The 27,997-nt window shown below is 40.6% G+C and overlaps 1 protein-coding gene across 2 annotated transcripts in view; it reads right to left on the bottom strand.

Annotated features, from left to right (window-relative positions):
- Positions 1 to 27,997, bottom strand: part of LOC124802407 (ATP-binding cassette sub-family G member 1-like) — a 794,031-nt gene that overhangs the window by 371,644 nt on the left and 394,390 nt on the right. The gene's annotated exons all lie outside the window — the stretch shown is intronic.

Genomic DNA, 27,997 nt, shown 5'->3' on the forward strand with positions numbered 1-27,997 from the left:
CGACTGTTCTCTCTCTCTCTCTCTCTCTCTCTCTCTCTCTCTCTCTCTGTCTGTGTGTGTGTGTGTGTGTGTGTGTGTGTGTGTGTGTGTGTGTGTGAGAGAGAGAGAGAGAGAGAGAGAGAGAGAGAGAGAGAGAGAGAGAGAGAGGGAGAGGGGGGGGGGAGAGAGAGAGAGAGAGAGAGAGAGAGAGAGAGAGAGAGAGAGAGAGAACTTGCGTTTGTGGCTAGGACGGCAGATAGGTAGTTGAATGTGGTTATAAAACCTGAAACACAGATTTCGGCCCAACAGACGAATAAGTGTCAGTGTAAGTAATAATTCATTAAAGCAAGGATTATGCTGAAGACAGGTTTTTAATTTACAAGTATTGCACCTAAAAACAAAATTCTATTACTTGAGATTAAATCCACCGAAGAAGCCTTAATCTAGAAAGGCAAAACGCATGTGGAACATTAATAAATGTAGAATGCTGTAAGGAAAAAATGGCGTTTCAATTTAAAAACGGAATATTTATATGCTTGCTGGGGGGAAATGGTCACACCAGCAAAAGCGTTAATTTAAAAATCATTGAAGACGGCTATCTGCTGATAAAACAAAACAAAACAAAAAAAACGCATGTACCATTAAAGTAGAAAACCAAGTACAAAATCTGGAACAAAGACATAAAAGAACACATAGATGACGGCACAACGGTATATAGCCACTTACTCATTGGAGCCAACATTGAGTTGAATTCGTGTAGATGAACCGTAAACATGCCTGACGCACAATCACGGCCGATGTATTTGTGGTTTTGAGTGTTAATAACATTGCTCCACTGTTTCTGCGGTATTTCGAAGAACTCCGCTAGAAAGTAAATACGACAACAACGAACGAACAAAAAAGCAAACTCGGTTTCGAAATGGCAAAGACAGAAAACAAACGACGTTGACGCCAATGTGGTCGGTGTATCGATATTGGCCCAACGTCCTTCGATGTTTGGTCGAAATACCGACAAGCAACGGTGTCGTACCAACACTGGAGCCAACGTTGGTTCCAGCGCTATTTCACCGATCGACACATTGGACGAGCCAGTCTAAGTGAAAGTAACAATGAAGAAACGCCTGTATTTTAAAAAGTATTTTATTACTAAACATATATGACCAGTAGCCGCAGACATTCCAAGAAAATTAACAGTTTCAACTCTGCAAGGTAACTCTACAACTTTCATCAGCCTTTTGCGCAGAATAAAGTCTGTCCTGCACAATTTGAACACCTCAATCCCTAGATTATGATAGAATGCTTTTTTCTGTCCCTTAGCTTAATCCATCACGTCGCCTCGAGGAAAAAGTTTGACCAACGACGCATCGTCAGAGTCTTACAAGGAAAGAGGAAAGATGGAAGCACAGGAAAACCCATCTACACTGAAATGTGAGTTTTATGGCCCACGTTGTCGAGCCAACACTAGAGTGATACGAAAGAAGAGACACTAAAATCTGGAAGCAATAGCATCATTCGTACAATTTCTAACATTTAATAGGAACAAAAATGACTTCTACTACTCATGAACATACCTTGACTACAGCAGAGAATAATGACAATTGTGATGTCATAAAAACATTCGACCATATCTCTTATGATTTCGAGGTGCTGGACAAACAAATCAGAGCAATTTTAAAAACAAACTGAATTTTCCACACACACACACACACACACACACACACACACACACACACGAGTATTGCCCTGCTTCTTAGTCACAATAAACTTATCATGACCGCGGTATCCATGGGTTATCTCCTGCTTAATTTGACGCAATTGCTTAAAAGTTAATCGACGAAATAAATGTCGGTAAAATACAAAAAAGCAATGGACAAGGTCGTCTTAGTACATGAAACAGTTCGGAAAACACCATTTCTAAGCTCTAGTACTAGTAACATCAAGGCCCGGCATCACTTAAATTACCGACCCGGACAAAGGCTTCGCGAACACACGACATCTGGACGAAATCGGATTATTTTTCTCCGATCCAAACAGTGTATCGAACATAATAATATCACATCTGCGTCTCGGACATGTGGAGTGAACGTACGGTTGCACGATAGGCGACTCAGTTCTCGACACTTCATGCACTATCAATAACAGCAGGAACGGCTCTCGACTTTTATTCATGGTAGAGCGTTCGACGTGAGGACATTGGGAGTCGCCATATTGGATTCATTAGTTGATAGTTTTCGTATCATAACTTTCGTGTTATGAAAGTATGCCTTTCAAGGCAACGGTACATGTAAAATTTTTAAAAATACGTCGTTGCTGCCATGATTTGTTACAATTGAGCGTCACATAATGACATATGGCCGGTTAAAGTTTTCAAGAAATCTAAGTTACAGCATGAAGTCTGAGGTTTCGACACGTTGTTTCGGTGTAGTGTTATTAGTGAGGAGTTATGAAGGCAACGTAGCCGTTTCTAATTTTTTCTTCAAGTTCACTTTTCTACAGGTTCTGGGACTTCCTTATTAATTTAGTACAAGTGTGTTCTGTAATACTTTATGTCACATACACGTAAGAGTGCTCTCTAAGGAGTGAGCTATTGTCAATAACTTACAAATTAAGCATGGGACACGCAAATGGGGGTAAATGTTTAAAACATGTTGATCGTCTAGTAAAACGAACTACTACTCGCAACAAAAACCATAAAAAGGGTTAACATTTGCATAGAAATTAAAAGGTAACTTAATCGCAGCTATCTATATAGTATAAAAGAAAATTTAAGAGCTAGTTCTTTTAGGACCCTTCTTTGCCAAACAAGCATGTCTTCTATTAAAGTCCATCTTTAACCATCAATACGACGTTTTTCGTCATTTTATTACAACAGAATGTACTACCGACACATTTTCGAGAGATACTCAATGTGCTGGTGATTTGTGACAGTATATATTCATAGAATATAAGTTAGATGAGATGCCACTTTAAATTCATCTCCTAGAATGGCTATCCACCGTTTTTAATTACAGACCAACTCCAGAAACTCGTTTTCTGAGTTTTTTAAAAACCTACTTACGTTGCTGAGAAACGTTAATGAATAATAGCGAACATTTCTGTTAAATAGAATCAATGCTGGCGGGCTTCAGCTTGCTTTTTGCTTGTAAATCGGAAAGTCGTCTCACACTGGGAGTTGACGAAGGTGTATGGGGAAAACAGCATAACTTTTCAGTAAGTCTCGGATTTAATTCTTGCCAATATTTTAATCTCTCTCTTATCCCCAGCCCAGTCAAAACGAATGCAGAACTTTAACTTCGAGGATAACATAGGTTACAGTAAAGAAAAAACGTGACCTCCAGTTCTAATTGAAATGAAGTTCATTGTTTTGAACGACTTGTTAATCACCTCTTGGGAACCTAACGATAACGAAAGTCGGTAGACAGCTCCTTTTGTCTTAGATACAGCGTATGACGCCAGAATGACGTCACGTATGTATGAAGACTTGTGAGCTGAGTGTTATGAACTGAGTGTTATCCTCTTCCGGGCGGGCGGCGGCGCGGGGCTGCGATCGTGATTGTCACAGGGATGGAAAATACGTATATGGTAGAGCGTCTGACCGTGCTTGCCGATGGTTTTTTAATATACACACATCAAAAAAAGTTTTGCATCACCTCGGTTCCGAGAGTTCTGGAACTTGTACAGAACACTGGAATAGAGATCAACATAAACATCATTTCCACCCTTTTTATTGCTCATGAAAACCACACATTGCACGTTGTGCCACCATACAGTGAGACCTTGAGAGGTGGTGGTCCAGATTGCTGTACACACCGGTACCTCTAATACCCAGTAGCACGCCCTCTTGCATTGGTGCATGCCTGTGTTCATCATGTATTCGCAAGTTCATCAAGGCACTGTTGGTCCTGATTGTCCTATTCCTCAACGGCGATTCGGCATAGAACCCTCAGAATGGTTAGAGGGTCATGTCGTCCATAAACAGACCTTTTCAATCTATCCCAGGCATGTTCGGTAGGGTTCATGTCTGGAGAACATGCTGGCCACTTTAGTCGAGCGATGTCGTTATCCTGAAGGAAGTCATTCACAAGATGTGCAGGATTGGGGCTCGAATTGTCGTCCATGAATACGAATGCCTCAACAATATGCTGCCGATATTGTTGCACTATCGGTCGGAGGATGGCGTTCATGTATCGTATAGCCGTTACGGCGCCTTCCATGACTACCAGCGGTGTATGTCGGCCCCACATAATGCCACCCCAAAACTGCAGGGTACCTCCACCTTGCTGCATTCGCTGGACAGTGTGTCTAAGGTGTTCAGCCTGACCGGGTTGCCTCCAAACACGTCTTCGACGATTGTCTGGTCAGAGGCATATGCGACACTCACCGGTGAAGAGAACGTGATTCCAGGCCTGAGCGGTCCATTCGGCATGTTGGGCCCATCTGTACCACGCTGCATGGTGTCGTGGTTGCGAAGATGGACCTCGCCTTGGACGTCGGGAGTGAAGTTGCGCATCTTGCAGCCTATTGCTCACAGTTTGTTTGAGTCGTAACACGACGTCCTGTGGCTGCACGAAAAGCATTATTCAACATGGTGGCGTTGCTGTCAGGGATCCTCCGAGCCATAATCCGTAGGTAGCGGTCACCCACTGCGGTAGCAACCCTTGAGCGTCCTGAGCGAGGCATATAAGCGACAGTTCCTGTCTCTCCTCCATGTCCGAACAACATTGCTTTGACTTACTCCGAGACGCCTGGACACTTCCATCGCTGAGAGCCCTTCCTGGCACAAAGTAAAAATGCGGACGCGATAGAACCGCGGTATTTACCGTCTGGGCATGGTTGAACTACAGACAACACGAGCCGTGTAACTCCTTTGGTGGAATGACTGGAAGTGATCGGCTGTCGGACCCCCTCCGTGTAACAGGCGCTGCTCATGCATGGTTGTTTACATATTTGGGCGGATTTAGTGACATCTCTGAACAGTCAAAGGGACTGTGCCTGTGATACAATATCCACAGTCAACGTCTATCTTCAGGAGTTCTTCGAACTGGGGTGATGCAAAACTTTTTTGATGGGTGTAAATCGTACGAAACAACATACGCGCCAATCCCTATTAAGTCACAGTTAACGAAGATTTATTATAATCTACTGATTTCCAATCAATGTGATTTCTTCAGACACAAAAGAGATCGTCGTTTACCCCGGACACTTTATACCCCCCCCCCCTACACACACACACACACACACACACACACACACACACACACACACACACACACACACACACACACACACACCGGGACGCCCACGGACGCCCTCAAAACCAGGACAAATCCGGGGACACGTACCAGCCCTATGACGGCACCTGTCGCGCCACTGCAGTAAAAAATGAAATGATCGTGTGGCATTTTTGGCCGGGAGGTCCCCGCCGGGTGTAAGTCTTATTTCAGATGAAGCTACATTGGGCGACTTGCGCGTCGGTAAATGATGAGATAATGATGAGAACAACACAACGTCCAGTCCCCGAGCGGAGAAAATCTCCAATCCGGCCGGTAATCGAACCCGCACCCGCTGCATGCTAGGCAAGTCCGTAACCACTTAGCTAAGAAGGCGGACGCTATCACAGTTTTAACTATGGGGGAACAAAACCACCCACGCAAGTTTTGCATCAGAACAACAGTGTGGTTCGGAGTGGTAACATGTAACTCTAGGTAGTGTTTTTCGGTGTACGAATTAGCTTTGCAGTGTTGTGTTTTGTTTGCGAGTAAGCAATATTTCTTCTAATTGCATCTTTAGTTGTTTTTGTACATATTGTAGGGTACAACAATGTGTATCACGCGTAATAACAATTGGAACGTTCAACTAGCACAGTGTTACGTGGGAGTGACATCGAACATAGCAGTTTAGGGTTGTAGCGGACAAAATAGATAGTATAAAAACTAATTTTTTGTGTTTTTTTCTTTATCCGTCCCGACAGCTGAGAGGTCAGCGTGACGGATTGCCGTCCTACGGGACCGGGTTCGAGTTCCGGCTGGGTCAGAGATTTTCTCCGCTCAGGGACTGGGTGTTGTTTTGTCTTCATCATCATGTCATCCCCAACCGGCGCGCAGGTCGCCCAGTGTGGAGTCGAATCTAGTAAGACCTGCACCAAGGCGGCCGGACCTGCCCTGCAAGCGGCCTCCCCGCCAATGACGACAAACGCTCATTTCATTTTTTCTTTAACGGACAAAGATCGAGAAGACACGACGTAAATGGGATGAAATTAAAAATGGCTCTCAGCACTATGGGACTCAACTGCTGAGGTCATTAGTCCCCTAGAACTTAGAACTAGTTAAACCTAACTAACCTAAGGACATCACAAACATCCATGCCCGAGGCAGGATTCGAACCTGCGACCGTAGCGGTCTCGCGGTTCCAGACTGCAGCGCCTTTAACCGCACGGCCACTTCGGCCGGCGATGAAATTAACAAGAAGGATGCTGTAGAAAAGTCAGATTTCTTGTAATGACAATCAGGCGAGAGAGAGAGGAATGTTCGGTTCCGAGGAGTACATTAGGCAATAGACAAAACAAAGAGGTGGCCATGAAATCTTTTTAAGGAATAGAAATTTTTTTTTCCGAGAACAGTCAGTGATAAAAGGAAACGATACGTTACAAACTTTTTGATAGTTTAGATGTCAGCTTATGCCTTTTGAATAGAATGAATTATTTATTTCCAGTGTGCAAATATGCAGAGCAACTGGAAATGAAGCATCGGTTCAATAACATTGAAATGAAGGAGAGTAAAGACTTTTACTATGATTTTATGAAAAGACATGAAGATTTAAAGCGGAGGGCTGCTGAGTCCACGAATTTTCAGCGAGCCGCAGGTTTCAGCAAGGAATAAATAAGCTGACTGATTTTTTGACAGCCATTTATGATCTACATAAAGTATTTGTAACAAAAATGGTTCTTTTTCCATATTATTATTTCATACCCTACACACTCTTCAAAAATTTAAATGACCAGGATTCAAAGAGTGTAAAATACAAAAAAGAAGAACTTATTCGAATTTCTTAATTCTACTTGATAACCCTGCAACGCTTCACAATTGCTAAATTTTCGTGGGAAAGGGAATACGTCCTGGTCTGGGGGAATTGCGTCAGGACATAAACTTCGGCTTCTCGTTCTGACTTCACCTACTCTGGAACTTAAAATTATAATAAATCCTGTAGAATGTGAATGAAAAAGATCTCGAAAATTTTTTGACTCATTTAATTCATTGTTTCGCAGGATACTCTAATAAATATTTGGAGAGACATGACTATATATTATTTGTAAACAACAGTGTACAGGTTTAAGTTAAAATTGACTGCGAGGAAGAAAACGCTGTGCTGTACAACTGTGCGGTTTAGTTTTCTTTTCACAGTCGATTTTAACTACGATAGCAGGGCATTCAAACTGCAACACAGATTACTTCTCCCATTGTATACTGTTTCCCTGCATACATAATTTAAAAATAAAAATTGTACACTCAACAATGTGCTGTCTTATTTTCTCCATCGCTGTCGGTTTTAACAGAAAATCTGTATATTCGCAAAGTTATATTTATGGTGTGTCGACTTATGACTAGAAAACTACTAAGCGATTTGAAGCGGCCGAAACTTTGTAACACTACCTGTTCGCAGACTAAAGTAGACTCCGTGCAAACAGGCCTCGGAGGGCATAACAGTATCGACCGACCGCCATGTTATCCTCAGACAATGGGCTTTACTGGTTGCGGATATGGAGGGGCACGTGGTCTCCCGGCCGTTGTCAGTTTTCGTGACCGGTGTCGCTACTTCCCAATCAAGCAGCTTCTCAATTGGTCTCAGATGGGCTGCGCGTGCATTCCGCTTGCCCACACCCCGACGGCCACCCATCCAAGTGCTAGCCAGGCCAGAAAGCAGTTAACTTCGGTGATCTGGCGGGAACCGGTGTTACCACTCCGACAAAGAGGCTGGTTGCAGATTAAAATTACGGGAAATAATGCGACTGAAGCTACTCTCCTCACAGATGTATCTGTTGGAGATGTGGGTCTCATTCCCTGTATACCAGAGGCGTAAAAACATGCTTGTACCATGTGCCGCAAACCTCACCCCGTGACTATGTAAACTAGGTGAGGAAAAAAATTTAAAAAATAAATAAACCATATACATAATTACTTCACATCATTTGTTTCACAGATATTCATTTCATTTAACAAATGTAATTGCAACAAAGTATTTTTGCAGAAACATTATTTATACAAGTTAATTTGAAACATGACACTCCGAAAACCAGTACTCGAAGTGAATAACCTGGGACTGAACTTTATAAAGGACTTATTCAACTCTGATGGCATCTGCAACACTTAGTTTGCATACAAAACTTCAAATCCGACCACGTTTTTCTTCTTTTTCTTTAGGTTTTGTCCCGCATCGGTACAGGGTCGTTATTGTTATGAACGGATTCGATATGGTTACTTTAAGGGTTCATCAGATACCCTTTCCTGTCTGACGGGAGGCGTGCTAAGGTAGTCTGTGCTGTTGCGGTGACCACTGAATCCGGATGGCCTAATGGTAAGCGAATCTGCGTAGTAAGTAGAAGACCTGTGTTCAAATCTCAGTCCAGCACAAATTTTCAGCTTACCCCATTGATATCAATGCCCATTGGCAGCTAATCTTTAATTCCTTTGTGACTTGATTTATAATGGCTGCAGGATGATGGCCATAACTTTCGATATGTTCTCTATATTTTCCAACCATCTGCAGTTTTTATTGCACCCATTATTTCTCTAATAATCCTCCTTTCCAGTACCTCTGTGTTCATCTTTAGGCATTCGAATCCATATAAACATTCTGCTCGTACCACTGTGGTGTAGTGTTTTAGTTTTGGTTTTTTCTCTAGATATACATTTCTTGTTGTAAATATTTTTGGTCAAACCATATGCTCTGTCCATTTTGTTAATTTTTACATCTATTGTAGATTTTTCTAGTCCATTCTGTTGTACAGTTTCTCCAAGATATTTACATTTATTTACCTGCTCTATTTTACCCATCTGTGTCTATGAATTTTGGCGCATTTTTTAATATTTGTCATGAATTTTTCAGCTGAAAGTTTGAGACAAAGTCCTGTTTGCTATTTTTTCCAGAAGGTTTATTTGAATAACTGCTTCTGCCTGGTTTTCTGAAAATATTGTAAAATCATCCGCAAAAGCCAAGCAGCTTACCTTAATTCCATTTGTTTTCCTTCCGAGAGTCATTGGTTCAATTTTGTGATTTTTTAGCTCCGAATTCCATATCCATACTTTTTTCTAGAACATAATTAAACAGTAAAGGTGATAAACCATCACCTTGTCTAACACCAGTTTTTTTTTTTTTTCCAATGGCTGAGATACTTCTCCCGTGAATTTGACTTTAGATGTTGTACCTGTAAGTGTTTCACGAATTACGTTTGCTAATTTTGATTTAACACAAAATTCTCTAATGACCTTATCTATTGTTTCTGTGTCTATACAATCAAATGCTTCCTTGAAATCAGTAAATTGCACTATTATTGGTTTGCAGGTAACATTTTATGGCGAATTATTGACTTTATTATTATTATTCTTGGCAGCAGTGATCAGACATAAATCATTGGCAGTCTGAAGCTTTCCAGGAAGAGGTAATGAGTCCAGCAATCAAATGATTTACGAACAATAACACAGTATTGTACACACGTTTTAATTAGGTTGATTTTAAATGTGGATGCAAGATGTGGGTGAATCAAGTATCGCTAGGGAGAGAATTGGTGCTGAAGTAGCGTGTTTTGTAGCTTGTGTGGAGAGTTAGATTTCTTTCCTGAGGAGCTGTGGTTACCACCCGCGATGCACTGAGGATTGTTCCATTATTCTATAAATAACGATTGTTAGAAATAAGCAGTAACAATTGTTTAATTGATTCCTTAGTTCGTGATTTAATAAAGCAGCTAAAAAACCTAAAATTTACCTTTCATCATTTTAAAAACTTAAACGTTCAAAGAAAATTATTCACTCTAAAGTTTAGTTAGGTGGTAAAGTCGGTAAAGGGAGGGTGGGTGGGGGGCACGGCTGGGTGGAACTAGCTAATATCGGAATCCATCCTGGAGTACTGGTCTGAGAAAGTTTAGGGACCACTGTCTTATATGAAGAACGTGGGAAATCTCCCAAAATCACCCTCAAATTGACCTGTAAAATTGACTTTCGTGGTGATGAATCTCTGAAATCATCGTCGCAAGTTCTTACTGGCATTCTGGACGTGTCCGTATACCCTCAACAGTGGAATGTCAATTACGAACATTACGGCAACATAACACCCAATCCTCGAGAGGAGAAAACCATCGACCCGGTCGCACGCAACGGGGTTTGAGAAGGTCTCGATTCAAGGAGAGAAGAAAAAGGTTCTGTAACTTACACAGTTTTGTAGAGTAGTAAACTATCATTACTAGAAATTCAGAAAAAATACCGTAATAGATTCCCGAAGAGAGCATGTGGCCCCTCTTTGTCCCCTCTCCCTGGCGAACGCTTATGCGAAAGACTGTTGATGCTATACTTCGTCCATCATGATAATTACCCTGTCGTAAATAAACGCGGCAATCGGTCTGCTGCCGTAGTACTCGCACTGGTGATGCGCTCTTTGAAGTAGATCCTTCTTACTACATCTTAGGAATCTTATTACCACGTTACTATACATGAAATTCAGAAATTCTGATGTAGTAACAGCCATCAACGTTCTTCTTAATCATACGTTAGCTATGCAGTTTTTATTTGAAAATCAGTGTACAGTCGCAGGCTCCGCATTGTTCAGGTCTGATTGTCGCAGTGTGAAAATGGTTGACGCTGTTTCCTGCTCCATTGTGGAACAAGCGCTTCGAACACCGTTAAAAATGGCGAGAAACAGCTTGTTCTTAAAATGTTGTTCACAAGTTTACATAGAAAATCGACTCTGACGTTTTCCGAGGAACCTTATGTACTGCCGGCCGCGGTGGTCAAGCGGTTCTAGGCGCTTCAGTCCGGAACCGCGTGACCGCTATGGTCGCCGGTTCGAGTCCTGCCTCGGGCATGGATGTGTGTGATGTCCTTAGGTTAATCAGGTTTAAGTAGTTCTAAGTTCTAACGACGTTTTGTAAACGAGACGCGCGGCTCAACAGATAGCGTTGGAGAGGCGTAATCGTATTTTCCAAGGGTCGCGGTTCGAATTTCATTTTAGTCTGTTTATCGATTTTTTTATTTTTGTTCAATTTGAATACCTAAATCACTTAAATATGAAATTCACCAAATTTATCCTGAGTAGCAAATATCTTATATTTTTTCTACGAACAATGCAGGTCTTCTAGTTTCTAATTATAATTGCAGTTTTCATTGCAAAAATATAAGATATTATCGATATTTTATAAAAGATTGTAAATAAAGGGGCAAAAGTGTAAAATCGAACACTGTATTTGGAGTGGATCATGTCCACAGCTTTATACCACAGGTGTAGTCTCACAACAGCCAGAGTGATAGGCGTCATGGAAACATGGGAAACAATAATTTTGACGACATCGAGCACACCGCATAAATGCTGCATTTTTACAGTTTCTATCGTACAACTACAATCTGAACACAATAAAATTGATGTGGAGACAAATTAAGGGATTTGTCACGAGAAATAACACGGCATTTAAGCTACCAGACGTACTGGAACTAATGCACAAAGCTTTGCCACTCGTCACTGCCCAACGCTGGCGTGATGCAGGACAGTGCATTATAAAAAATAAATAAATAAGTGGCGCTTGGGATTCGTGGATTCCATTGTTGATCAGCTCTTTATGAATGTAGCATGACTGTTCCACTACTGAAATGAATTTCTCGGGATTCGAACACGGAAGGAATTTAGAAACTACCAGACTGTAGGTAATTCCTTCAGTGGCTTCAATATTTAACTATACGGTGAACTCACTGCAATACGTCTTTGCGTCATACAAAGCTCACGCAGAAAAGTTACCCCACGTTTAAGTTAGGAATTTTCTCCGCTCTGGTTCTTAATTACAATACTATGTTAGCTAAGTCCGACAGCACATTATGTTTTCCGTCTGCTCCCCGAAGAAGCGCATTGCCAAATTTCCAGAGTTTTGGCGAATATAATTTCATTCTGTTTAAAAATTAAATGACGTTCGAAGCTGTAGTGTTTCTCTGCTTGTCTCTTTCTACGTCGCAACTGCAACTGTTAACGCCACTGCAGGTTAGTTGCACCAGCTGGCTGGCCAGTGCTCTCCAAGTCGACAGCGCCGGTAAAATTCTTATCCTGTATTATCGCTCAGTCAATGTGCCCGTAACGCACAGCATAACGTATCCTTATCATCGTACTTCGTACTCGAGACTGCTTGGCTTTCGCTCCACCTCCACGTGAAACGAAACCCAATGATATTCCAGCAAACGCGAACGGCGAACGAATACATTGTGCAACGTTTACATCAAGATTATTTTTAAGATGAACGCAGTATATCATGACGTCGTTTGATTGGTTAAACTGAAAATAAGATAAGTCGTTACACATGTTCCACGGACATCGCAACGCAACAGTAAAGAGGCGGCAGAAGCGCGGTGTGGGCTTGGTTGTGACAGCGCGGCTGCCAGACTGGCAAAGCTTCAGTCCCCTGGGCGGAGGGGGGGGGGGGGGGGGGCGGAGCGAGCGCATGGCGGTCAAGGTCACAGCAGGCCGGCGAGACGTGGGGGGAGCGCAGGGGCAAGCAGGGAGCTGTTCCTGCCGAGTTATTAAGTAACGCAGCCTGAAGGTGCTGCATGCTGTACGGTCTGGCGCGTTCGTATTTGTGACACAGAAAAGGCGCCAACGTAACGTAATAGCTCAGTATACGCAATATACAGAAAGGAAACCTGAGGACCGCTCCTTCGATTTGTATGAAGTCAAGCGTTGCGCCAGACGCCTTTCAGAAGCCGAGTAAACGAGAAAAGATAGCTACTTACTACTGCGCCTGGAAATGGGCATTCATACGAAAAGGAAGTAATACACTGACGAAAAAAAACTGCCCCACCAAGAAGGATTTGTGCCCCGTAAACGAAAGTTCTTAGGCGTGTGTCTACATCTGAGACGCTTTCTATTCAAATTTCGCTCCAGTCCTTCGACCATAGATACTATTAGACTGGCCTTGCTGTGCAGAAGCTATAGGGTTGGTGTGGCTCCAACATAAACCACGTGACTGTTGGCAAAACGTGGCAAGATTTCAAATCAGCGGTCTGCCATCCTATGTTTGTATCGTATTTTACCCACATTTCTCAATTGACTGCCAAACGCTTCCAATAAAAATTACTTTTTTATTTGCGAAAAATTATGTCAGAATTACATTTGACCTGGATTTGTTCACAGTACCATTTATAAAATCTAACAAATACATCGAACGCCCCTCTGGTGGGCAGCGGGACGAAATTACTATAAACTATCAATTAAAGTAAAATGTCGTTAAAATTCTTTTAAACAGTAAGAGTGGGCTCGTATCAAAGCTTTAAATATTGGATCCGCCGCGTTTTGAGCTCTAGTCACTTATAAAAGAAAATGGGATATAGGAATTATGTCAACTATAGGTGCCAATATTGCCGACTTTAGGAGCAGGTCCATTTTAGATATCAATTTTAGGTGCACTTCAAAGGTTCAGTTCCTACTGTTTTTACAAAAGTTTAAACTATCAGTTTAGAAAAGTGATATTTTAGATGAAAGGTGAGACTTTGAAGTTTCAGAAAATAATTTAGGAGCCTACATTTATTTAATAGTATTAGAAGGTAGAAAAAAATTCTCTTCATGTGTCGACTATAGGTGCTCTTACCTTATTATAATCTCACTTGTATATACAAAAAGGCGCGTATGTGCAGATGGTTTAAAGTTTTTCCGTTTCAGGGCCTGTATCCAAAGCTACCTTCGGTTTTCATCCTTAGGGAACCTATGAGTAGGAACCAGAAACAGTTATACTTACTTCTGTAACCGAATTATCACTTTCCAAAATTTAATATGAGTCTGACTTTACAGGCATCACTTTCAACACTTTAATTTACGTGATACTCTCTTTCAAGTGTAAAAAACATAAAAGTCACTTCAGCAGATTTCAATAAACGTATCTGCACTATCATAGAAAACGCAGAGTACAGCCATAAGCGCAACACGAAACAACCATATTTTGCCAACATTCACGTGACTTTAGCCCAGAGATGTTGGAGCCACGAAAATGACGTCAGGGCCAGTCTATTATATTTATGGTCGAAGCTCCAGTCACATAAGTGTGGCGCTAGTGGAGCCACTATGAAGATGCAAATCAGGCCTGATTTAAGTACACGCTGTAACCATAGTGAGGGCTGGTTACCTTTGATATTACACGCGGTGAGTTGGCTTCAGTCAAGAACACCTTTAAGGCGACAAAGACGCCGTTATCTGTACCTCAATGAGTTCGAATGAGGTCGTGTAATAGGGCTACGAGAAGCTGATTGTTCCTTCTGAGATACTGTAGAAAGGCTTGGCAGAAATGCAGCCACTGTACATGATTGCTGGCAGCGGTGACCATGAGAATGTACAGCCGAAAGAACATCTGGCTCCGGACGGCCACGTGGCACTACCGTAAGAGAAGACCATCGTGTTCGGCGTTTCGGCGTTGGCTCCGGCGCATCGTACAGCATCGGCAATTTGAGCAGCAGCTGGCACCACAGTGACACAACGAACTATCACAAATCGGTTACTTCAAGGACAGCTCCGAGCCACACGTCCTGTAGCGGTCATTGGGCATTCCATTGACCCCAAAGCACCACCATTTGCGACTTCAGTGGTGTCTACGAGAGCTCGTTGGAGGGCAGGGTGGAGGTATGTTGTGTTTTCTGATGAAATCCAGTTCTGCTTCGCTGCCAGTAATGGCCATGTATTGGTTAGGAGGAAGCCAGTTGAGAGCCTGCAACCAACAAGTCTTCGTGCTAGATACACTGGAGCTACACCTGGAGTTATGGTCTGTGTGCGATTTCTTACAACAGGGACACTCTCATGGTTAACCTGCACACCCTGAGCGCAGATTTGTACGTCCATCTGGTGATTCCATGTAATGTGCTACCGTCCATGAACAGCATTCCAGGGTTTTTTTCCAACAGCATAACGCTCACCTGCATACCGTTGTTGTAACCTAACATGCTCTACAAAGTCGAGATATCTTGGCCTACTCGGTCACCAGGTCTGTCTCCCATCGAGTACATATGGGATATCATCGTACGTCAGATTCATCAACAAACAGCATTAACCGTCCCTGTGTCGACCAATTAAGTGCAACAGTCATGGAACTTCATCCCACAAACTGACATCCAGCATGTGTACAACACAATGCGCAACACGTGCTTCCATTCAACATACTGGCGGTTACACAAGTTAATAACGTATAGCGTTTCACATTTGTAATTGCTTATATCGCGCTTACATTAACCTGTTGTATTGCAATGTTACTTAAATATGTTAACAAGACAAATGTATTCCTGAATTTTCATTAATGTATATTAATTATTTGTTACACGAATTCTTTACAGACGAATGGAAAAACTGGTAGAAGCCGACCTCGGGGATACCGTAGAAATATTGCAACACGTGAGGCAATACTGACCCTACGACTTATCTTAGAAAATAGATTAAGGAAAGTCAAACCTACGTTTCTAGCAATTGTAGACTTAGAGAAAGCTTTTGACAATGTTGACTGGAACACTTTCTTTCAAATTCTAAAGGTGGCAGGGGTAAAATACAGGGAGCGAAAGGCTATTTACAATATGTACAGAAACCAGGTGGCAGTTATAAGAGTCGAGTGGCATGAAAGGAAAGCAGTGGTTAGGAAGGGAGTGAGACAGTGTTGTAGCCTCTCCCCGATGTTATTCAATCTGTATATTGAGCAAGCAGTAAAGGAAACAAAAGAAAAATTCGGAGTAGGTATTAATATCCAGGGAGAAGAAATTGTAATTCTGTCTGAGACAGCAAAGGAACTGGAAGAGCAGTTGAACGGAATGGACAGTGTCTTGAAAGGAGGATATAAGATGAACATCAACAAAAGCAAAACGTGGATAATGGAACGTAGTCGAATTAAGTTGGGTGATGCTGAGAGAATTAGATTAGGAAATGAGACACTTAAAGTAGTAAAGGAGTTTTGCTATTTGGGGAGCAAAATAACTAATTCAAAATGGTTCAAATGGCTCTGAGCACTATGCGACTTAACTTCTGAGGTCATCAGTCGCCTAGAACCTAGAACTAATTAAACCTAACTAACCTAAGGACATCACACACATCCATGCCCGAGGCAGGATCCGAACCTGCGACTGTAGCGGTCACGCGGTTCCAGACTGAAGTGCCTAGAACCGCACGGCCACACCGGCCGGCAAAATAACTAATGATGGTCGAATTAGAGAAGATATAAAATGTAGATTGGCAATGGCAAGGAAAGCGTTTCTGAAGAAGAGAAATTTGTTAACATCGAGTATAGATTTAAGTGTCAGGAAGTCATTTCTGAAAGTATTTGTATGGAGTGTAGCCATGTATGGAAGTGAAACATGGACGATAAATAGTTTGGACAAGAAGAGAATAGAAGCTTGCGAAATGTGGTGCTACAGAAGAATGCTGAAGATTAGATGGGTAGATCACATAACTAATGAGGAAGTATTGAATAGGATTGGGGAGAAGAGAAGTTTATGGCACAACTTGACCAGAAGAAGGGATCGGTTGGTAGGACATGTTTTGAGGCATCAAGGGATCACAAATTTAGCATTGGAGGGCAGCGTGGAGGGTAAAAATCGTAGAGGGAGACCAAGAGATGAATACACTAAGCAGATTCAGAAGGATGTAGGTTGCAGTAGGTACTGGGAGATGAAGAGGCTTGCACAGGATAGAGTAGCATGGAGAGCTGCATCAAACCAGTCTCAGAACTGAAGACCACAACGACAAGAAATATTTGTTGGTGTTGCGATATTTTCCGTCAGTCTATAACCAGGTAAATGAAAACTTTTATGAAAGGAAATGCTAATGAAACAAGTTTTGATAAATCTTTAGTTAAAAGCTTATTACGCAATCTTTTAAATTCATTACTGTTCACATGTGCAAGCCGTGAACTGCCACTGCTTTTAGCTTCAGGCGAAAATAAAGCCTCATTGATTTGCAAATTTCAGTTTTTTTCCTTGCAGCAATTTTATTGTACTACTTTTTTTTTTCTTCTGAGACTGTGAGCTAATAAATCAACTTTTCCTTCCAACAGGAACAACCGTTAGGGGTATACTGCACGAGTGTCATCTTTTGCATCAGTGCTGGAATTTTCATTCATATCTTCAACCTGAAAGTATCACATAGGTATTATTTACCAGCACATCTGGATGAAAAGTCATTAATGACGATTGGCAGCCGTCCACAACTAATCAGAAATAAATTAAAGTGCACGGCCGGACAGCCTAAGTGGTTAACACGACCGATCGCTATACGCGGTAAATTCACATTGAAATCTCCGTTCGGCACAGTTTTTCGTATGCCACCAATAGATGTTATGTGTATTCCTAACATAGCTAATGCCAATATATTCGCAGTCAGCGAATTTACTTAGAATTAACAAAGGTGTTACTTTAAAGGAAGACAGCCCATTGGATTAAAATTGAAATTATACAAATGTTTTGAATTAGGCTCGGACCAGTATGTATTACGTAAAATGAGTCATACTCTTTTGATAGATGATTAATAAGTGTCCCAACGGAATTTTTTTTACCTTTGTCTTAAATATGAGACGTGTTTGAGCTTCTTCTTCTTCGCCATTTTCTTCCATCAATAAGTATAACAATCAATCGCGATAACCGAGGAACGAGCGTCTACTTCCACGAACTGCTCTGAGCTGCAGGCTACTTGGGTTGGGATAGGGTTGTTTGGGGGAAAGAGACCAAACTGCGAAGTCATCTGTCTCATCGGATTAGGGAAGGACGAGGAAGGAAGTCAGCCGTGCCCTTTCAAAGGAACCATCCCGGCATTTGCCTCGAGCGATTTAGGGAAATCACGGACAACCTAAATCAGGATGACCGGACGCGGAACTGAACCGTCGTCCTTCCCAATGACAGTCCATTGTGCTAACCACTGCGCCACCTCGCTCGGTGCAGGCTACTTGCAAGTGGCGCTGCGCTCAAATAAGAAACCTTAAACTTCAATTTTCTCCATACTGTAGTGAGCTGTGGCTTTCCTTCCAACTATAAAAACACTTTCGATATGTTAGTTACATTTAGCAAACAGCAAAGTGTCACCTAAAATTAACCAAACATAACATGTAAACAGTACATTTTGTTTTTATTATTTTATTTCATTCAATACATTTTAAACATGTCAAACATGGGCAAAATAATAAGGTTGTCTAATCTCGGCCTCATAGCAGTATAGCTGCCCTGTGCAAACGGCTGTTACTTTATTTGTGCCTTTAATCTAGCATGAAGATACATAGCAGCAGTATGTTACTATTAATTGTATTTCATGTATCTCTTACTTTCCTAAAATGTTTGTCTGCAAATTGTTAACATAACAGAACCTGTTAAGAGATTCACAGAAATGTTAGTTTTTTTCATTATGTTTGTAGCTAGTTTAGTCCTTGGAATGAGGAACAAAGCAATGGTTTAGCAGTAATGACGTGTACGTAACTTTCTATGTTAGGCATAGAGCATAAGGGCTTACCATCAAATGAATTATCGGCCATATGGCGAAATAACTTTATGAAAAACATTCTCCTGTCAATGCTATGCTCATTTTGTGTCGTCATATGGTTCCGTCATTAAGGAAATTAAACGCGAAAAGTGAAAGCAATAAATCTTTTATATAACGGCTATATTTTTGAAAAGTATAATATAGGACTATCTTCAGCGGCGATTCGAAAATTATAAATGTAAGCACTGAAGAATAATTGAAAAGTTTAATTTCATTCACGATAACTGATGTTTTTAGAAAGCCTGCAACTGTGTCATTCATAGCTCAAGTAAAAACTCTGCACGAGTTACTTTTTTCATGCATAGTATGACGCATATCCAGAACTTATTCTCAATATCAGTTGCTAATTTTACATTGGTGTTTTATGTAATATTCGTCGTTTATGTTGTTCTGATTCTATTGCCCTGCAGTAGTCATTTTGTGGTTTCATAACAATACCCCCCCCCCATGAACCATGGACCTTGCCGTTGGTGGGGACGCTTGCGTGCCTCAGCGATACAGATAGCCGTACCGTAGGTGCAACCACAACGGAGGGGTATCTGTTGAGAGGCCAGACAAACGTGTGGTTCCTGAAGAGGGGCAGCAGCCTTTTCAGTAGTTGCAAGGGCAACAGTCTGGATGATTGACTGATCTGGCCTTGTAACAATAACCAAAACGGCCTTGCTGTGCTGGTACTGCGAACGGCTGAAAGCAAGGGGAAACTACAGCCGTAATTTTTCCCGAGGGCATGCAGCTTTACTGTATGATTACATGATGATGGCGTCCTCTTGGGTAAAATATTCCGGAGGTAAAATAGTCCCCCATTCGGATCTCCGGGCGGGGACTACTCAAGAGGATGTCGTTATCAGGAGAAAGAAAACTGGCGTTCTACGGATCGGAGCGTGGAATGTCAGATCCCTTAATCGGGCAGGTAGGTTAGAAAATTTAAAAAGGGAAATGGATAGGTTGAAGTAAGATATAGTGGGAATTAGTGAAGTTCGGTGGCAGGAGGAACAAGACTTCTGGTCAGGTGACTACAGGGTTATAAACACAAAATCAAATAGGGGTAATGCAGGAGTAGGTTTAATAATGAATAGGAAAATAGGAATGCGGGTAAGCTACTACAAACAGCATAGTGAACGCATTATTGTGGCCAAGATAGATACGAAGCCCACATCTACTACAGTAGTACAAGTTTATATGCCAACTAGCTCTGCAGATGACGAAGAAATTGAAGAAATGTATGATGAAATAAAAGAAATTATTCAGATTGTGAAGGGAGACGAAAATTTAATAGTCATGGGTGACTGGAATTCGAGTGTAGGAAGAGGGAGAGAAGGAAACATAGTAGGTGAATATGGATTGGGGGTCAGAAATGAAAGAGGAAGCCGCCTGGTAGAATTTTGCACAGAGCACAATATAATCATAACTAACACTTGGTTTAAGAATCATGAAAGAAGGTTGTATACATGGAAGAACCCTGGAGATACTAAAAGGTATCAGATAGATTATATAATGGTAAGACAGAGATTTAGGAACCAGGTTTTAAATTGTAAGACATTTCCAGGGGCAGATGTGGACTCTGACCACAATCTATTGGTTATGACCTGTAGATTAAAACTGAAGAAACTGCAAAAAGGTGGGAATTTAAGGAGATGGGACCTGGATAAACTAAAAGAACCAGAGGTTGTACAGAGATTCAGGGAGAGCATAAGGGAGCAATTGACAGGAATGGGGGAAATAAATACAGTAGAAGAAGAATGGGTAGCTTTGAAGGATGAAGTAGTGAAGGCAGCAGAGGATCAAGTAGGTAAAAAGACGAGGGCTAGTAGAAATCCTTGGGTAACAGAAGAAATATTGAATTTAATTGATGAAAGGAGAAAATATAAAAATGCAGTAAGTGAAACAGGAAAAAAGGAATACAAACGTCTCAAAAATGAGATCGACAGGAAGTGCAAAATGGCTAAGCAGGGATGGCTAGAGGACAAATGTAAGGATGTAGAGGCCTATCTCACTAGGGGTAAGATAGATACCGCCTACAGGAAAATTAAAGAGACCTTTGGAGATAAGAGAACGACTTGTATGAATATCAAGAGCTTAGATGGAAACCCAGTTCTAAGCAAAGAAGGGAAAGCAGAAAGGTGGAAGGAGTATATAGAGGGTCTATACAAGGGCAATGTACTTGAGGACAATATTATGGAAATGGAAGAGGATGTAGATGAAGATGAAATGGGAGATTTGATACTGCGTGAAGAGTTTGACAGAGCACTGAAAGACCTGAGTCGAAACAAGGCCCCCGGAGTAGACAATGTTCCATTGGAACTACTGACGGCCGTGGGAGAGCCAGTCCTGGCAAAACTCTACCATCTGGTGAGCAAGATGTATGAAACAGGCGAAATACCCTCAGACTTCAAGAAGAATATAATAATTCCAATCCCAAAGAAAGCAGGTGTTGACAGATGTGAAAATTACCGAACTATCAGCTTAATAAGTCACAGCTGCAAAATACTAACACGAATTCTTTACAGACGAATGGAAAAACTAGTAGAAGCCAACCTCGGGGAAGATCAGTTTGGATTCCGTAGAAACACTGGAACACGTGAGGCAATACTGACCTTACGACTTATCTTAGAAGAAAGATTAAGGAAAGGCAAACCTACGTTTCTAGCATTTGTAGACTTAGAGAAAGCTTTTGACAATGTTGACTGGAATACTCTCTTTCAAATTCTAAAGGTGGCAGGGGTAAAATACAGGGAGCGAAAGGCTATTTACAATTTGTACAGAAACCAGATGGCAGTTATAAGAGTCGAGGGACATGAAAGGGAAGCAGTGGTTGGGAAGGGAGTAAGACAGGGTTGTAGCCTCTCCCCGATGTTGTTCAATCTGTATATTGAGCAAGCAGTAAAGGAAACAAAAGAAAAATTCGGAGTAGGTATTAAAATTCATGGAGAAGAAATAAAAACTTTGAGGTTCGCCGATGACATTGTAATTCTGTCAGAGACAGCAAAGGACTTGGAAGAGCAGTTGAATGGAATGGACAGTGTCTTGAAAGGAGGATATAAGATGAACATCAACAAAAGCAAAACAAGGATAATGGAATGTAGTCTCATTAAGTCGGGTGATGCTGAGGGAATTAGATTAGGAAATGAGACACTTAAAGTAGTAAAGGAGTTTTGCTATTTGGGGAGCAAAATAACTGATGATGGTCGAAGTAGAGAGGATATAAAATGTAGGCTGGCAATGGCAAGGAAAGCGTTTCTGAAGAAGAGAAATTTGTTAACATCCAGTATTGATTTAAGTGTCAGGAAGTCGTTTCTGAAAGTATTCGTATGGAGTGTAGCCATGTATGGAAGTGAAACATGGACGATAAATAGTTTGGACAAGAAGAGAATAGAAGCTTTCGAAATGTGGTGCTACAGAAGAATGCTGAAGATTAGATGGGTAGATCACATAACTAATGAGGAAGTATTGAATAGGATTGGGGAGAAGAGAAGTTTGTGGCACAACTTGACCAGAAGAAGGGATCGGTTGGTAGGACATGTTCTGAGGCATCAAGGGATCACCAATTTAGTATTGGAGGGCAGCGTGGAGGGTAAAAATCGTAGAGGGAGACCAAGAGATGAATACACTAAGCAGATTCAGAAGGATGTAGGTTGCAGTAGGTACTGGGAGATGAAAAAGCTTGCACAGGATAGAGTAGCATGGAGAGCTGCATCAAACCAGTCTCAGGACTGAAGACCACAACAACAACAACAACAATCGGATAGTCAGAAAAATAAATCTTGCGAACTTTTAGATGCTAATGATAAAAAATAGTATTTGTCGTCTGTCTACTTACAAGTACTGTGCGTCTTTCGTTGTGCAGAAATCCACATAAATCATAACTTACGATTTTTTTTAATGTGAAATTGAAATATGGCAGAATGATGTTACAACGGTGTGGCTTCCCAAAGAGTTTGGATGTAGTCAGAGATGTTCCGTGCAAGATAAATTGAACATTTCTGACCGCATCCAAACTCTTTGCGAAGCCGTGCTGTCTTAATATATTTGTAACACATACTGGTTTATCAACAGTGTGATTTGGGGTTTGCGTTTATGTGTATTTCTCCACGATGAATGAGGTACAGTACCTGTAAGCAGACAGGCAAAGAAAATATCATTTTACAATACTAGCTTTACTATATTAGGACTTAAAAAACCACAAAATTTATTTTTAAGACTTTGCGATTGTAGTAGAATCACAAAAAGACGATTGCGGGGCGATAGAGGAACAACACACAGGAAGAACAGCACATAAAACATCAATGTAAATACTTCGACTTGAACGTGAGTATAAATTCTCGAAACGCATCAAGTTACGCACCAAAAAACGAGAACTTATAAAAAGTGAGATATTGCAGATCGCTTCCCACTCCCGGGTTCCCGGGTTCGATTCCCGGCGGGGTCAGGGATTTTCTCTGCCTCGTGATGACTGGGTGTTGTGTGCTGTCCTTAGGTTAGTTAGGTTTAAGTAGTTCTAAGTTCTAGGGGACTGATGACCATAGATGTTAAGTCCCATAGTGCTCAGAGCTATTTGAACCTTTTTTTTTTTTTTTTTTGATATTGCAGAGTTTCATTGTTTATATCATGAATCGCGAATTTGATTTTGCAGGGAAGGATTTGTAGATACAGATGAATGCTAGCAGTGAACTACAAACTAAACCCAGATAGAGTCACATGGTACGCACAATTACAATTGTATTTCTTCTGAAATTTCACAGATTGTCCCGCCCTCGGTGGTGGCTGTACCGTAACGTGTTAAGGCTTTGCTTCGTGTAGTCTCTCCAGTGTAGTAGTGAGCTCACTGATCTAGCCTAACTCAGCTTCCCTAGACTCACGAACATGTCGGATTTATTGTTGGCAGCAGGTACGGTCTACCTGTGAGCCGGTGCCTTTAGCTGGCTGGTATATTTTCTGTAAGTGGTCTGTTGTGGACTGGCAAGACAGCCAATCCACAGTGACGGGTAGCCGAAAGGCACGCGTTTAAGCTCACGCAGGCTGGCGTGAGGTCTGGAACAGGACACGGAAATGAACTAGCAAAAACAGGACGTAGCTGTGGAATACTTAACTTTAATCCATAATTGGTGACCATCGGTCTGACGGTACATGCATCACAAGATAAATAGCAAATGATAATGGCGCCTTGCTAGGTCGTAGCAAATGACGTAGCTGAAGGCTATGCTAACTATCGTCTCGGCAAATGAGAACGTAATTTGTCAGTGAACCATCGCTAGCAAAGTCGGCTGTACAACTGGGGCGAGTGCTAGGACGTCTCTCTAGACCTGCCGTGTGGCGGCGCTCGGTCTGCAATCACTGACAGTGGCGACACGCGGGTCCGACGTATACTAGCGGACCGCGGCCGATTTAAAGGCTACCACCTAGCAAGTGTGGTGTCTGGCGGTGACACCACATGGTCAGGACGCAAGCCTGTGTATCCCGGCGCGCCAATAAAATGTGGAATTCCTTGCCATTGCTGAAGCCCTAACTTTTTATGCTGCAGTATTCTCCAGATGTTGGTTAAGAAGTCTTGAAATTGAAGGAAGATTGGGGTTTAACGTCCTATCTTTTGAAACTGATATTGGTAAAGGTACAAATGGCGCTCTTGCTACAAAAGTGACAATGCAAAATGTCAAGCTTTTCATATAGCAGGGAAAACCATATTCGGCATAATGAAATATCACAAAGACTAAATTATCAGCACTGAGGAGAACGGATATAACATCAGGATCAAATAGTGTTTTAGTCATTTATAATATAACCCCCCGCCCCCCAAAGAAGTGCCCTTTGTTTTATTTCTGTCACTTGTAGTGTATTGATCTGACATACAGCAGTAGATTATCTGGAGTTCTGACTTTTTCTACGATAAAACATATACATATGTCACTTTTGATGTTCAATTTGTGCTTACTTATAATGTTTTATTTCTAAACATCTTGTTTAAACGCTGGTCAACAGCATGTACGAGTTTTACAAAATTGGTAACACTGTGCTGTCTTTGATAATAACATTTATTCCTTTACCAGGATCGGTCTTAAACCATCTTCAACGACAGGTGTACAACATACTGAAGTAGGCAATTACACATTGCGAAACGATATAAAATCAAAACAGAAAAAAAACAGTGGAATCAATGGAAATACTCACAAAAATTATCGCAGATTTATCATATGTCATACATGCTTTGACATATGTTACTACTGAAAACCGCAATTGCCAATAAAAATGAAAATTACAACACAGTGGCACATTGACAAAAGGACAACACGTGATGTATAGCAATACAAGTCAAAGAACTTCAAAGTCACAGAAGACAGTCTTGATAAATCAAAAGAAGTTGCCCTTGAACACTTCTGTGGTAAACAGATTACAAAATTGAAATATGCTACACTGATTGATATTATATAAAAGAATAAATTACATAAAAAGTAAAAGAGTAACAGGATTGATGACTGTAATAATATACAATATTTTACAATCCAGTAAAAAATGTAAGCCTGTAAAACACAATCTACAGAGCAGTCCACGAAATTACAAGCAGTGAAGTCATATCCGACAAAAATACATATTAAAATAAATTAATGTTAAGGATATACAGTTTTTAGGACTGAAGGAAAACAAAAGGACTATAGAATACGTGCATTTGTAACATCGAAAATTTATGCTTATGCTACAATCTAACCTTTTTTCTTCTTTTCCTTTTTTTGGTGAAGAAACATGGTTTACAAATTAGATTAGATTAAATTCAGTTTTTGTTCCGTAGACTCAAAAAATGACATGATTCTCTTGGGTGTGGAACATATCAGAATGTGTAACATAAAAACCTAAAACTTTTGAATATAATACTTATTACCCTGATCATGTGTCAGGAGATTGTCGAAATAGGTGAATACAATGCAGTAAACTGGAACAGCTAATATTTACAGAATTAGCACACAGTCAGAATGAAACATTAATTAATAAATTTACCATACACAAAATACCTAATCTTGACTGTTGTGACCAAGTGCTGTCAAAACTGAAATCGAACAAACATTTTTATTTAAGCTGGCTTAACAGTCTGTTAAGATATTCAGCTGTAGAGTAGAAGGAGTTGCCTATCAAAAAGTCTTTCAAACTCTGTTCAAACCGCGCTTTATCTGAAACAAAGTTTTTAATGGTTGCTGACAGTTTATTGAAAGTATGTGTTCCTGAATATTGGACCCCTTTTTGGACCAAGGCAGGTGATTTTAGGTCTTCATATAGATTTTTCTTGTTCCTAGTATTGATACTATGTATCGAGCTATTGGTAGGAAGTGGAGATGTATTACTTGCAACAAATTTCATTAAGGACTAAATATACTGAGAAGCAGTGGTTAGAATATGAAGTTCCTTGAACAGGTTTCTACATGATTCTTATCACATGCTTTTTCACAATAAAAACTTTTGCTCAGTTTGATGACTTGCCCCAGAATATGATCCCATATGACATAGTAGAATGAAAGTAACCAAAGTATGCAAGTTTTGTTATATTTATATATATAATCAACCATTCTCACTGCAAATACAGACTTGTTTAAGTGCTGAAGCAATTATGTGGTATGCCCTTTCCGACTGAATTTATTATCAAGTTATAATCCCAGAAATTTAACACTGTCAACCTATTTGATCTGCATGTCTTCATATGTCATACACGTGCTGGAAGGAAATCTCTTACAGGCTCTGAACTCCATACAGCAGGTCTTCTCAAAGTTTAATGACAGTGAATTAGCTTTAAACCAATTACTAATATCAGTGAACATTTGATTAGCAGCTATTCCTAAATCTGTATTTGGCTTGCTACCTATTTGCAATGTTTGTACCATGTGTAAATAAAATAAAACAAAAACAAAAAACCACGTAGCATCTGGCAATGTAAGAGACGAGAGGTCATTAATGTACACAAGAAAGAGCAAGATGTCACCTTGAGGAAGACCACATGCAATTAATTCCTAGCCAGATGAAGACTGACTGCTTACTGCACAGGAATTTCACGACACCCATTGTTTCCTGTTAGATAGATAAGACTCAAATCATTTTGCAGCATTGCCAGTGACACCATAATATTCTAATTTATTTAAGAGAATGCTGTGGTTCACACAGTCAAAGGTTTTTGACAGGTCATAGAAAATGCCAGTAGCCTGTAATTTATTATCTAATGAATTAATTACATTCTCACTGTAAGTGTAAATAGATTTTTCTATATCAGAACCCTTAAGAAATACAAACTGTGACTTGGACAATATATTGTTTGCAGTCAGATACTTAAGGAGGCACTTGAACATAACCTTTTCAAATATTTTTGAGAAAGCCAGCAAAAGTGAAATTGGTCGATAGTTTGATGGTATATCTTTACCCCCATCCTTGTGAAGAGGCTTAACTTCAGCATATTTTAGCCAATCTGGAAATGTTCCGCTGACAACGAGACTGATTACACAAATAACTCAAGATAGAACTCAACTCGCATGAGCACTCTTTGATTAACTTTGTTGATATGTTATCATACCCACTGGAATACTTAGATTTTAAGGATTTTATTATGGATGCTACTTCTTTGGAAGACGTGAGCGTCATTTCCATTTTACTGATGTTATTTTTATTGACTGGTCTCAGATACTCCATTGCACTGTTCACCGATCCTGATAACCCCAAGCTGTCGGTAACAGAAATTAAGTACTTGTTTAAGAGGTTTGCAACACTACATGCACTTATTACCAAAGTCTCATTTATTTTTAGAGCTATTTGTTCCTCTTTCTTTGTGACCTCACCTGTTCCTGTCTTCACTATATCCCATACAGTTATTATTTTGTTGCTTGATGATATTATCTTTTTCTCATAATAAAGCTGCTTCGATTCCTGGTTTACCAGCTTCAATATTTTGCTGTATTCTTTGTCATACATTACAATTCTAACATCAGAGCTGTTCCTAGACAGTAGATACAGTGTCCTTTTTGTCCAACATGGTATCGTTATTCCTTGCGTAATCGACTGTTTATTTTTTGACTTCTGTGTGATTTGAGTTATCTTTAGGGGAAAACCATTTTCAAAAGCGGAGGTAACTTTATTAATGAATGTTTTGTATTTTCCATTTGAGTCAGAAGTATTGTAAACATCTATCCAAATCATGTCTTCGAGCAGATTCCTGAATTTCTCAATTTCTGATTTATTTATTACCCTCCTGTACTCAGATTTAATAGATTTTTAATACTGACAAGTTTCAACATTTAACACAAGATATTGCATGTCATGGTCAGAC

The sequence above is a fragment of the Schistocerca piceifrons genome, chromosome 6 (assembly GCF_021461385.2).
Source record: "Schistocerca piceifrons isolate TAMUIC-IGC-003096 chromosome 6, iqSchPice1.1, whole genome shotgun sequence".
In the NCBI taxonomy this organism is placed as follows: Eukaryota; Metazoa; Arthropoda; class Insecta; order Orthoptera; family Acrididae; genus Schistocerca; species Schistocerca piceifrons.